At 37.1% G+C, this 9686-nt stretch overlaps 1 long non-coding RNA gene across 1 annotated transcript; it reads left to right on the plus strand.

Moving 5' to 3' along the window:
* Positions 1 to 6341: 6341 nt before the first annotated feature.
* On the plus strand, positions 6342 to 7397 carry LOC133662927 (uncharacterized). The gene is made up of 3 exons (XR_009828189.1): positions 6342 to 6467; positions 6757 to 6991; positions 7265 to 7397. It is a non-coding gene; the product is annotated as an uncharacterized LOC133662927 (long non-coding RNA).
* Positions 7398 to 9686: the final 2289 nt, after the last annotated feature.

The following is a 9686-nucleotide window of genomic DNA, read 5'->3' on the forward strand; positions in this document are numbered from 1 at the left end:
GTGCGGCTAATTTCTGTATTTTGTTCACTAATCGCCATAACGTTTTTTGCTCAGTCGTTTTTATTCAACCCAAGCAGAAGACTGAAAAGGTGTGTTATTGTTTATGCAACGGCGCCATCTTTCGGACGACCATCTTCTAGCCGTCCACAGCGTTTCTTCCTTCATTCATGGCTCCAAGCAACGTTTTGTAAGTTTTACAATATAACTAAAACAATTCATACGTACTAAACCATCCCATGTGTGATGTCTGTAGGAGTGTGTTCATGCATATTTGACTGCTGCCATGTACCCACCCCCTAAAACTACTTTATCTAACCTCAATTCTGGACTATAAGTCGCCATTTTTTCCCTTAACTTCGAACCCTGCGGCTTGTAAAATGGTGTGGTTAATGTGTGTATTTTGTTCACTAATGGCCACAACATTTTTTGCTCATTTTTATTCAACCCAAGCAGAAGACTGAAAAGGCGTGTTATTGTTTATGCAACGGCGCCATCTTTCGGACGACCATCTTCTAGCTGTCCACAGCGTTTCTTCCTTCATTCATGGCTCCAAGCAACGTTTTGTGGGTTTTACAATATAACTAAAACAATTCATACTTACTAAACCGTCCCATGTGTGATGTCTGTAGGAGTGTTTTTATGCATATTTGACTGCTGCCATGTACCCACCCCCTAAAACTACTTCATCTAACCTCAATTCTGGACTATAGGCAGCCATTTTTTTCCCTTAACTTCGAACCCTGCGGCTTGTTAAACGGTGCGGCCAATTTCTGTATTTTGTTCACTAATGGCCATACATTTTTTGCTCAGTAGTTTTTATTCAACCCACGCGGAAGACCAAAATGGTGTGTTATTGTTTATGTTACGGCGCCATCTTTCGGACGACCAACTTCTAGCCGTCCACAGCGTTTCTTCCTTCATTCATGGCTCCAAGCAACGTTTTGTAAGTTTTACAATATAATAAATAAAATTCATACTTACTGAACCATCCCATGTGGGATGTCTGTAGGAGTGTTTTCATGCATATTTGACTGCTGCCATGGACCCACCCCCTAAAACTACTTTATCTAACCTCAATTCTGGACTATAAGTCGCCATTTTTTTCCTTAACTTCGAACCCTGCGGCTTGTAAAATGGTGTGGTTAATGTGTTTATTTTGTTCACTAATGGCCACAATGTTTTTTGCTCAGTCATTTTTATTCAACCCAAGCGGAATACTGAAAAGGTGTGTTATTGTTTATGCTACGGCGCCATCTTTTGGACGACCACAGCATTTCTTTCTTCATTCATCGCTCCCAGCAACGTTTTGTGAGTTTTACAATATAACTAAAACTATTCATACTTACTGAACCATTCCATGTGTGATGTCTGTAGGAGTGTTTTCATTGCTGCCATGTACCCACCCCCTAAAATGACTTCATCCAACCTCAATTCTGGACTACAAGCCACCGCTTTTTTTCTTTCACTTCGAACCCTGCGGCTTGCAAAACGGTGCGCCTAAGTTGTGTATTTTGTTCACTAATGGCCATTATGTTTTTTTCGTTCAGTAGTTTTTATTCAACCCAAGCGGAAGACCGAAATGGTGTGTTATTGTTTATGCTACGGCGCCATCTCTTGGACGAGTTCGCTCAATGCAGGTATTAGGGGTTGAAAATGTGCTTCCTTTTTTACTGCCTTAAACCGGAAGTAAAACTGTCATATAGGGTTCCTGCTCGCAAGGATTGTGTTTTGTACATTTTTACATTTTTTTATTTAAATTTTAGTATTTTAGGTGATATATTCTGCACTTCTTTCAAGGTATATTTTACTATTGTATTTTGTTCTGTGTTACAATGTAGACGTGACACTATGTGCCCTTGTTTTGGTTTCAAAATGTTTTCCTTTGTCTGTACAGTACTTTGGCCAACTATATATACAGTATATGTACTATAAATAAAAATAACTGAACTGAACTAAACTGAGTCATCCCTTTCAAGCAACGTTTGTAAGTTTTCCAATATAACTAAAACAATTCTTACTCACCAAAGCGTCCCATGTAGGAGTGTTTTCATGCATATTTGTACCTGTTACCGTAATGTAATCAAATTAGCGTTATTAGCTAATATGCTAACACGTTTCCTCTTGATTTTAATGGTATTCTATATGTTTTTCTAACCTACTTACAGTTTGCAACCTTGTCAACTGATATGAAAGCTGCTAGCTGATTGGAGAGCTAGGTTGCGCAGCTAGCGAGTCCATGACCATGACTTCTGTTTTGTATGATCAGCCGTTTTACTGCCATGTTACAGACAACTTTTGGAAACAATTAGGGTATGTAAATAAACATTTACAGAATATGTAAGTGTAAATAGCTCATTTCACAAGGTATATATCTGCGGATTATATGGAAAAATGTTTTTCCCTTTACATTTAGTGGGTGCTGTTTATATACTCTATAGTCCAGAAAATACAATAGTAATTTTACTCTTGATTTTAATCGTATTCAATATGTTTTTCTAACCTACTTACAGTTTGCAACCTTGTCAACTGATATGAAAGCTGCTAGCTGATTGGAGAGCTGGCTAGCGGGTCCATGACCATGACTTCTGTTTTGTTTGATCTGCCGTTTTACTGCCATGTTACAGACAACTTTTGGAAACAATTAAGGTATGTAAATAAACATTTACAGAATATTTAAGTGTAAATAACCCATTTCCCAACGTATATATCTGCGGCTTGTATGGAAAAATATTTTTCGCTTTACATTTAGTGGGTGTGGCTTGTATAGTATATAGGCGCTCTTTAGTCCAGAATATACAACAGTAATTTTACTCTTGATTTTAATCATATTCAATATGTTTTTCTAACCTACTTACAGTTTACAACCTTGTCAAATTATATGAAAGCTGCTAGCTGATTGGAGAGCTGGCTAGCAGGTCCATGACCATGACTTCTGTTTTGTTTGATCCGCCGTTTTACTGCCGTGTTACAGACAACTTTTGGAAAAAATTAAGGTATGTACATAAACATTTAATACATCTTTCTGTGTAAATGACTAACTAATTTTACGAGGTATATATCTGTGGCTTATATGGAAAAAAACATTTAGTTTTACATTCAGTGGGTGCGGCTTATATACCACTCTATAGTCCAGAATATACAATAGTAATTTTACTCTTGATTTTAATGGTATTCAATATGTTTTTCTAACCTACTTACAGTTTGCAACCTTGTCAACTGATATGAAAGCTGCTAGCTGATTGGAGAGCTAGGTTGCGCAGCTAGCGGGTCCATGACCATGACTTCTGTTTTGTATGATCCGCCGTTTTACTGCTGTGTTACAGACAACTTTTGGAAACAATTAAGGTATGTACATAAAAATTTAATACATCTTTCTGCGTAAATAACTAACTAATTTTACGAGGTATATATCTGCGGCTTATATGGAAAAATATTTATCGTTTTACATTTAGTGGGTGCGGCTTATATACCACTCTATAGTCCAGAATATACAATAGTAATTTTACTCTTGATTTTAATCGTATTCAATATGTTTTTCTAACCTACTTACAGTTTGCAACCTTGTCAACTGATATGAAAGCTGCTAGCTGATTGGAGAGCTAGGTTGCGCAGCTATCGGGTCCATGACCATAACTTCCATTTTGTTTGATCAGCCGTTTTACCGCCCTGTTATAGACCCCATTTGGAAACAATTAAAGTATGTAAATAAACATTTACAGCATATTTCTGTGTAAATAACCCATTTCACAACGTATATATCTTGCGGAAAAATATTTTTCGCTTTACATTTAGTGAGTGTGGCTTATATAGTATATAGGCGCTCTTTAGTCCAGAATATACAACAGTAATTTTACTCTTGATTTTAATCGTATTCAATATGTTTTTCTAACCTACTTACAGTTTACAACCTTGTCAAATTATATGAAAGCTGCTAGCTGATTGGAGAGCTGGCTAGCGGGTCCATGACCATGACTTCTGTTTTGTTTGATCCGCCGTTTTACTGCCGTGTTACAGACAACTTTTGGAAAAAATTAAGGTATGTACATAAACATTTAATACATCTTTCTGTGTAAATAACTAACTAATTTTACGAGGTATATATCTGTGGCTTATATGGAAAAAAAACATTTCGTTTTACATTCAGTGGGTGCGGCTTATATACCACTCTATAGTCCAGAATATACAATAGTAATTTTACTCTTGATTTTAATCGTATTCAATATGTTTTTCTAACCTACTTACAGTTTACAACCTTGTCAACTGATGTGAAAGCTGCTAGCTGATTGGAGAGCTAGGTCGCGCAGCTATCGGGTCCATGACCATAACTTCCATTTTGTTTGATCAGCCGTTTTACCGCCCTGTTATAGACCCCATTTGGAAACAATTAAGGTATGTAAATAAACATTTACAGCATATTTCTGTGTAAATAACCCATTTCACAACGTATATATCTTGCGGAAAAATATTTTTCGCTTTACATTTAGTGGGTGTGGCTTATATAGTATATAAGCGCTCTTTAGTCCAGAATATACAACAGTAATTTTACTCTTGATTTTAATGGTATTCAATATGTTTTTCTAACCTACTTACAGTTTGCAACCTTGTCAGCTGATATGAAAACTGCTAGCTGATTGGAGAGCTGGCTAGCGGGTCCATGACCATGACTTCTGTTTTGTTTGATCCGCCGTTTTACTGCCGTGTTACAGACAACTTTTGGAAAAAATTAAGGTATGTACATAAACATTTAATACATCTTTCTGTGTAAATAACTAACTAATTTTACGAGGTATACATCTGTGGCTTATATGGAAAAAAAATTTTGTTTTACATTCAGTGGGTGCGGCTTATATACCACTCTATAGTCCAGAATATACAACAGTAATTTTACTCTTGATTTTAATCGTATTCAATATGTTTTTCTAACCTACTTACAGTTTGCAACCTTGTCAACTGATATGAAAGCTGCTAGCTGATTGGAGAGCTAGGTTGCGCAGCTAGCGGGTCCATGACCATGACTTCCGTTTTGTTTGATCAGCCGTTTTACTGCCCTGTTACAGACAACTTTTGGAAACAATTAAGGTATGTAAATTAACATTTACAAAATATTTCTGTGTAAATAACCCTTTTCCCAACGTATATATCTGCGGCTTATATGGAAAAATATTTTTCGCTTTACATTTAGTGGGTGTGGCTTATATAGTATATAGGCGCTCTTTAGTCCAGAATATACAACAGTAATTTTACTCTTGATTTGAATGGTATTCAATATGTTTTTCTAACCTACTTACAGTTTACAACCTTGTCAACTGATATGAAAGCTGCTAGCTGATTGGAGAGCTGGCTAGCGGGTCCATGACCATGACTTCTGTTTTGTTTGATCCGCCGTTTTACTGCCCTGTTACAGACAACTTTTGGAAACAATTAAGGTATGTAAATAAACATGTAATACATCTTTTCTGTGTAAATAACTAACTAATTTTACGAGGTATATATCTGCGGCTTATATGGAAAAATATTTATCGTTTTACATTTAGTGGGTGCGGCTTGTATACCACTCTATAGTCCAGAATATACAATAGTAATTTTACTCTTGATTTTAATCGTATTCAATATGTTTTTCTAACCTACTTACAGTTTGCAACCTTGTCAACTGATATGAAAGCTGCTAGCTGATTGGAGAGCTAGGTTGCGCAGCTAGCGGGTCCATGACCATGACTTCCGTTTTGTTTGATCAGCCGTTTTACTGCCCTGTTACAGACAACTTTTGGAAACAATTAAGGTATGTAAATTAACATTTACAAAATATTTCTGTGTAAATAACCCTTTTCCCAACGTATATATCTGCGGCTTATATGGAAAAATATTTTTCGCTTTACATTTAGTGGGTGTGGCTTATATAGTATATAGGCGCTCTTTAGTCCAGAATATACAACAGTAATTTTACTCTTGATTTGAATGGTATTCAATATGTTTTTCTAACCTACTTACAGTTTACAACCTTGTCAACTGATATGAAAGCTGCTAGCTGATTGGAGAGCTGGCTAGCGGGTCCATGACCATGACTTCTGTTTTGTTTGATCCGCCGTTTTACTGCCCTGTTACAGACAACTTTTGGAAACAATTAAGGTATGTAAATAAACATGTAATACATCTTTTCTGTGTAAATAACTAACTAATTTTACGAGGTATATATCTGCGGCTTATATGGAAAAATATTTATCGTTTTACATTTAGTGGGTGCGGCTTGTATACCACTCTATAGTCCAGAATATACAATAGTAATTTTACTCTTGATTTTAATCGTATTCAATATGTTTTTCTAACCTACTTACAGTTTACAACCTTGTCAACTGATATGAAAGCTGCTAGCTGATTGGAGAGCTAGGTTGCGCAGCTAGCGGGTCCATGACCATGACTTCCGTTTTGTTTGATCAGCCGTTTTACTGCCCCATTTGGAAATAATCAAGGTTTGTACATAAACATTTATTACATCTTTCTGTGTAAATAACCCCTTTCACAACGTATATATCTGTGACTTATAGTCCGGTGAGACTAATATATGAAAAAATATTTATTCAAAAATGTAGTGGGTGGGGCTTGTATACCGGTGCGCTCTATAGTCCAGAAAATACGGTACTTCTATTACACCGCTTTGATCAACCATCCGTGTCCTGAGCAAACCAGGCCCCGGATAAGACACGTGGTATATTCCCTGAGATCCGTCTTCTTTTCACTTCTCTTCCCCCACAATAAAAGACGGCATTGGACCTGAGAGAGCCTCGCCGACTGCAGAGCGCCAGCGGCTCGGAACGCCATCTGTGGGAGCCCGGAATCTTCCCCGTTGCCTGGCACCGCCGCACAAAGCACCCCTGCACCCACTCTTCCGGTCCACAGATCCCAGCAGAAGTCGGAGCAATCCTTTTCCTCCCGAAACCTCGCCGCGTTTCCCAGGAGCTCAGCCCGGGTGGCGAATCACCGCCTCCGCGGAAAGGTGGGGAACAGGACCAGAAATGATGTTTGACCCCGGAGCGATTTTTGAAGTCTGACCTCGCTTGAATTCGCTCTTTTCTGACTTATAAATGTTGGATACCCGTGTTAAACCTGTCAAATCATCCGGTTCATGCTTTTAAGCTCACTTAAAAGCATGCCTCTTTTTTTAGGTTGCGTACTAATAAAGTTCCGCCGTACTAATGAATTGAAGAAGGTACTATACTGCCTTTGAAAAAATACCAGCACTTTTTTTTCGGGTTCTTCTTCTTCACAGACATGTCGTGGTGACAATGCTGGTAACGTGAGCCAAGTCGCACGTTGAGTCGACAGACACACAGAGCACTTACAAGCAGAGACACCGTGGAGACAAAATGGAAGTATTTTGGCTTAAAAAACTAACGACAAAGGTGAAGCAAGGCAGCTAGCTAGCGACCAATCTTCCTACAAGTACTGCATACTTAAATAGGAATAACAGGGCAAATACATGTTACACAGCCGTAACTTCCCGGCACTAAACCTGCAGAAAATAGTCATTCTCAGGTTTGTTTACGTTTCTTGACCGCAATAAACACCAACAAAATTCACGAATGAAATTCTGAAAAAATGACTGCATATTTAAATCGGAATAACAGACCAAATACATGTTACACACACGGAACTGCCTGACACTAAACCTGCAGAAAATAGTTATTCTCAGGTTTGTTTACATTTCTTGACCGCAATAAACAACAACAACCTTCACGAATGAAATTTTGAAAAAATGACTGCATATTTAAATCGGAATAACAGACCAAATACATGTTACACAGCCATAACTTCCTGGCACTAAACCTGCAGAAAATAGTTCTTCTCAGGTTTGTTTACATTTCTTGACCGCAATAAACAACAACCTTCACGAATGAAATTTTGAAAAAATGACTGCATATTTAAATCGGAATAACAGACCAAATACATGTTACACACACGGAACTGCCTGACACTAAACCTGCAGAAAATAGTTCTTCTCAGGTTTGTTTACGTTTCCTGACTGCAATAAACACCAACAAAATTCACGAATGTAATTCTGAAAAAATGACTGCATACTTAAATAGGAATAACAGGGCAAATACATGTTACACAGCCGTAACTTCCTGGCACTAAACCTGCAGAAAATAGTTCTTCTCAGGTTTGTTTACGTTTCTTGACTGCAATAAACACCAACAAAATTCACGAATGAAATTCTGAAAAAATGACTGCATATTTAAATCGGAATAACAGGGCAAATACATGTTACACACACGGAACTGCCTGACACTAAACCTGCAGAAAATAGTTATTCTCAGGTTTGTTTACATTTCTTGACCGCAATAAACAACAACAACATTCACGAATGAAATTCTGAAAAAATGACTGCATACTTAAATAGGAATACCAGACCAAACTCATGTTACACAGCCGTAACGTCCCGGCACTAAACCTGCAGAAAATAGTCATTCTCAGGTTTGTTTACATTTCTTGACCACAATAAACACCAACAAAATTCACAAATGAAATTCTGAAAAAATGACTGCATACTTAAATAGGAATAACAGACCAAATACATGTTACACAGCCGTAACTTCCTGGCACTAAACCTGCAGAAAATAGTTATTCTCAGGTTTGTTTACGTTTCTTTCACCGCAATAAACACCAACAAATTTCATTAATGAAATTGTGAAAAAATGACTGCATACTTAAATAGGAATAACAAACCAAATACATGTTACACAGCCTTAACTTCCTGGCAATAAACCTGCAGAAAATAGTCATTCTCAGGTTTGTTTACGTTTCTTGACCGCAATAAACACCAACAAAATTCACGAATGAAATTCTGAAAAAATGACTGCATACTTAAATAGGAATAACAGACCAAATACATGTTACACAGCCGTGACTTCCTGGCACTAAACCTGCAGAAAATAGTCATTCTCAGGTTTGTTTACATTTCTTGACCGCAATAAACACCAACAAAATTCACGAATGAAATTCTGAAAAAATGACTGCATACTTAAATAGGAATAACAGACCAAATACATGTTACACAGCCGTAACTTTCTGGCACTAAACCTGCAGAAAATAGTTCTTCTCAGGTTTGTTTACGTTTCTTGACTTCAATAAACACCAACAAATTCCACGAATGAAATTGTGAAAAAATGACTGCATACTTAAATAGGAATAACAGACCAAATACATGTTACACAGCCGTAACTTCCTGGCACTAAACCTGCAGAAAATAGTTCTTCTCAGGTTTGTTTACGTTTCTTGACCGCAATAAACACCAACAAAATTCACGAATGAAATTCTGAAAAAATGACTGCATATTTAAATCGGAATAACAGGGCAAATACATGTTACACACACGGAACTGCCTGACACTAAACCTGCAGAAAATAGTTATTCTCAGGTTTGTTTACATTTCTTGACCGCAATAAACAACAACAACATTCACGAATGAAATTCTGAAAAAATGACTGCATACTTAAATAGGAATACCAGACCAAATACATGTTACACAGCCGTAACTTCCTGGTACTAAACCTGCAGAAAATAGTTCTTCTCAGGTTTGTTTACGTTTCTTGACCGCAATAAACACCAACAAAATTCACGAATGAAATTCTGAAAAAATTACTGCATACTTAAATAGGAATAACAGGGCAAATACATGTTACACAGCCGTA

This window comes from Entelurus aequoreus, linkage group LG12 (genome assembly GCF_033978785.1).
Source record: "Entelurus aequoreus isolate RoL-2023_Sb linkage group LG12, RoL_Eaeq_v1.1, whole genome shotgun sequence".
Taxonomy (NCBI): domain Eukaryota; kingdom Metazoa; phylum Chordata; class Actinopteri; order Syngnathiformes; family Syngnathidae; genus Entelurus; species Entelurus aequoreus.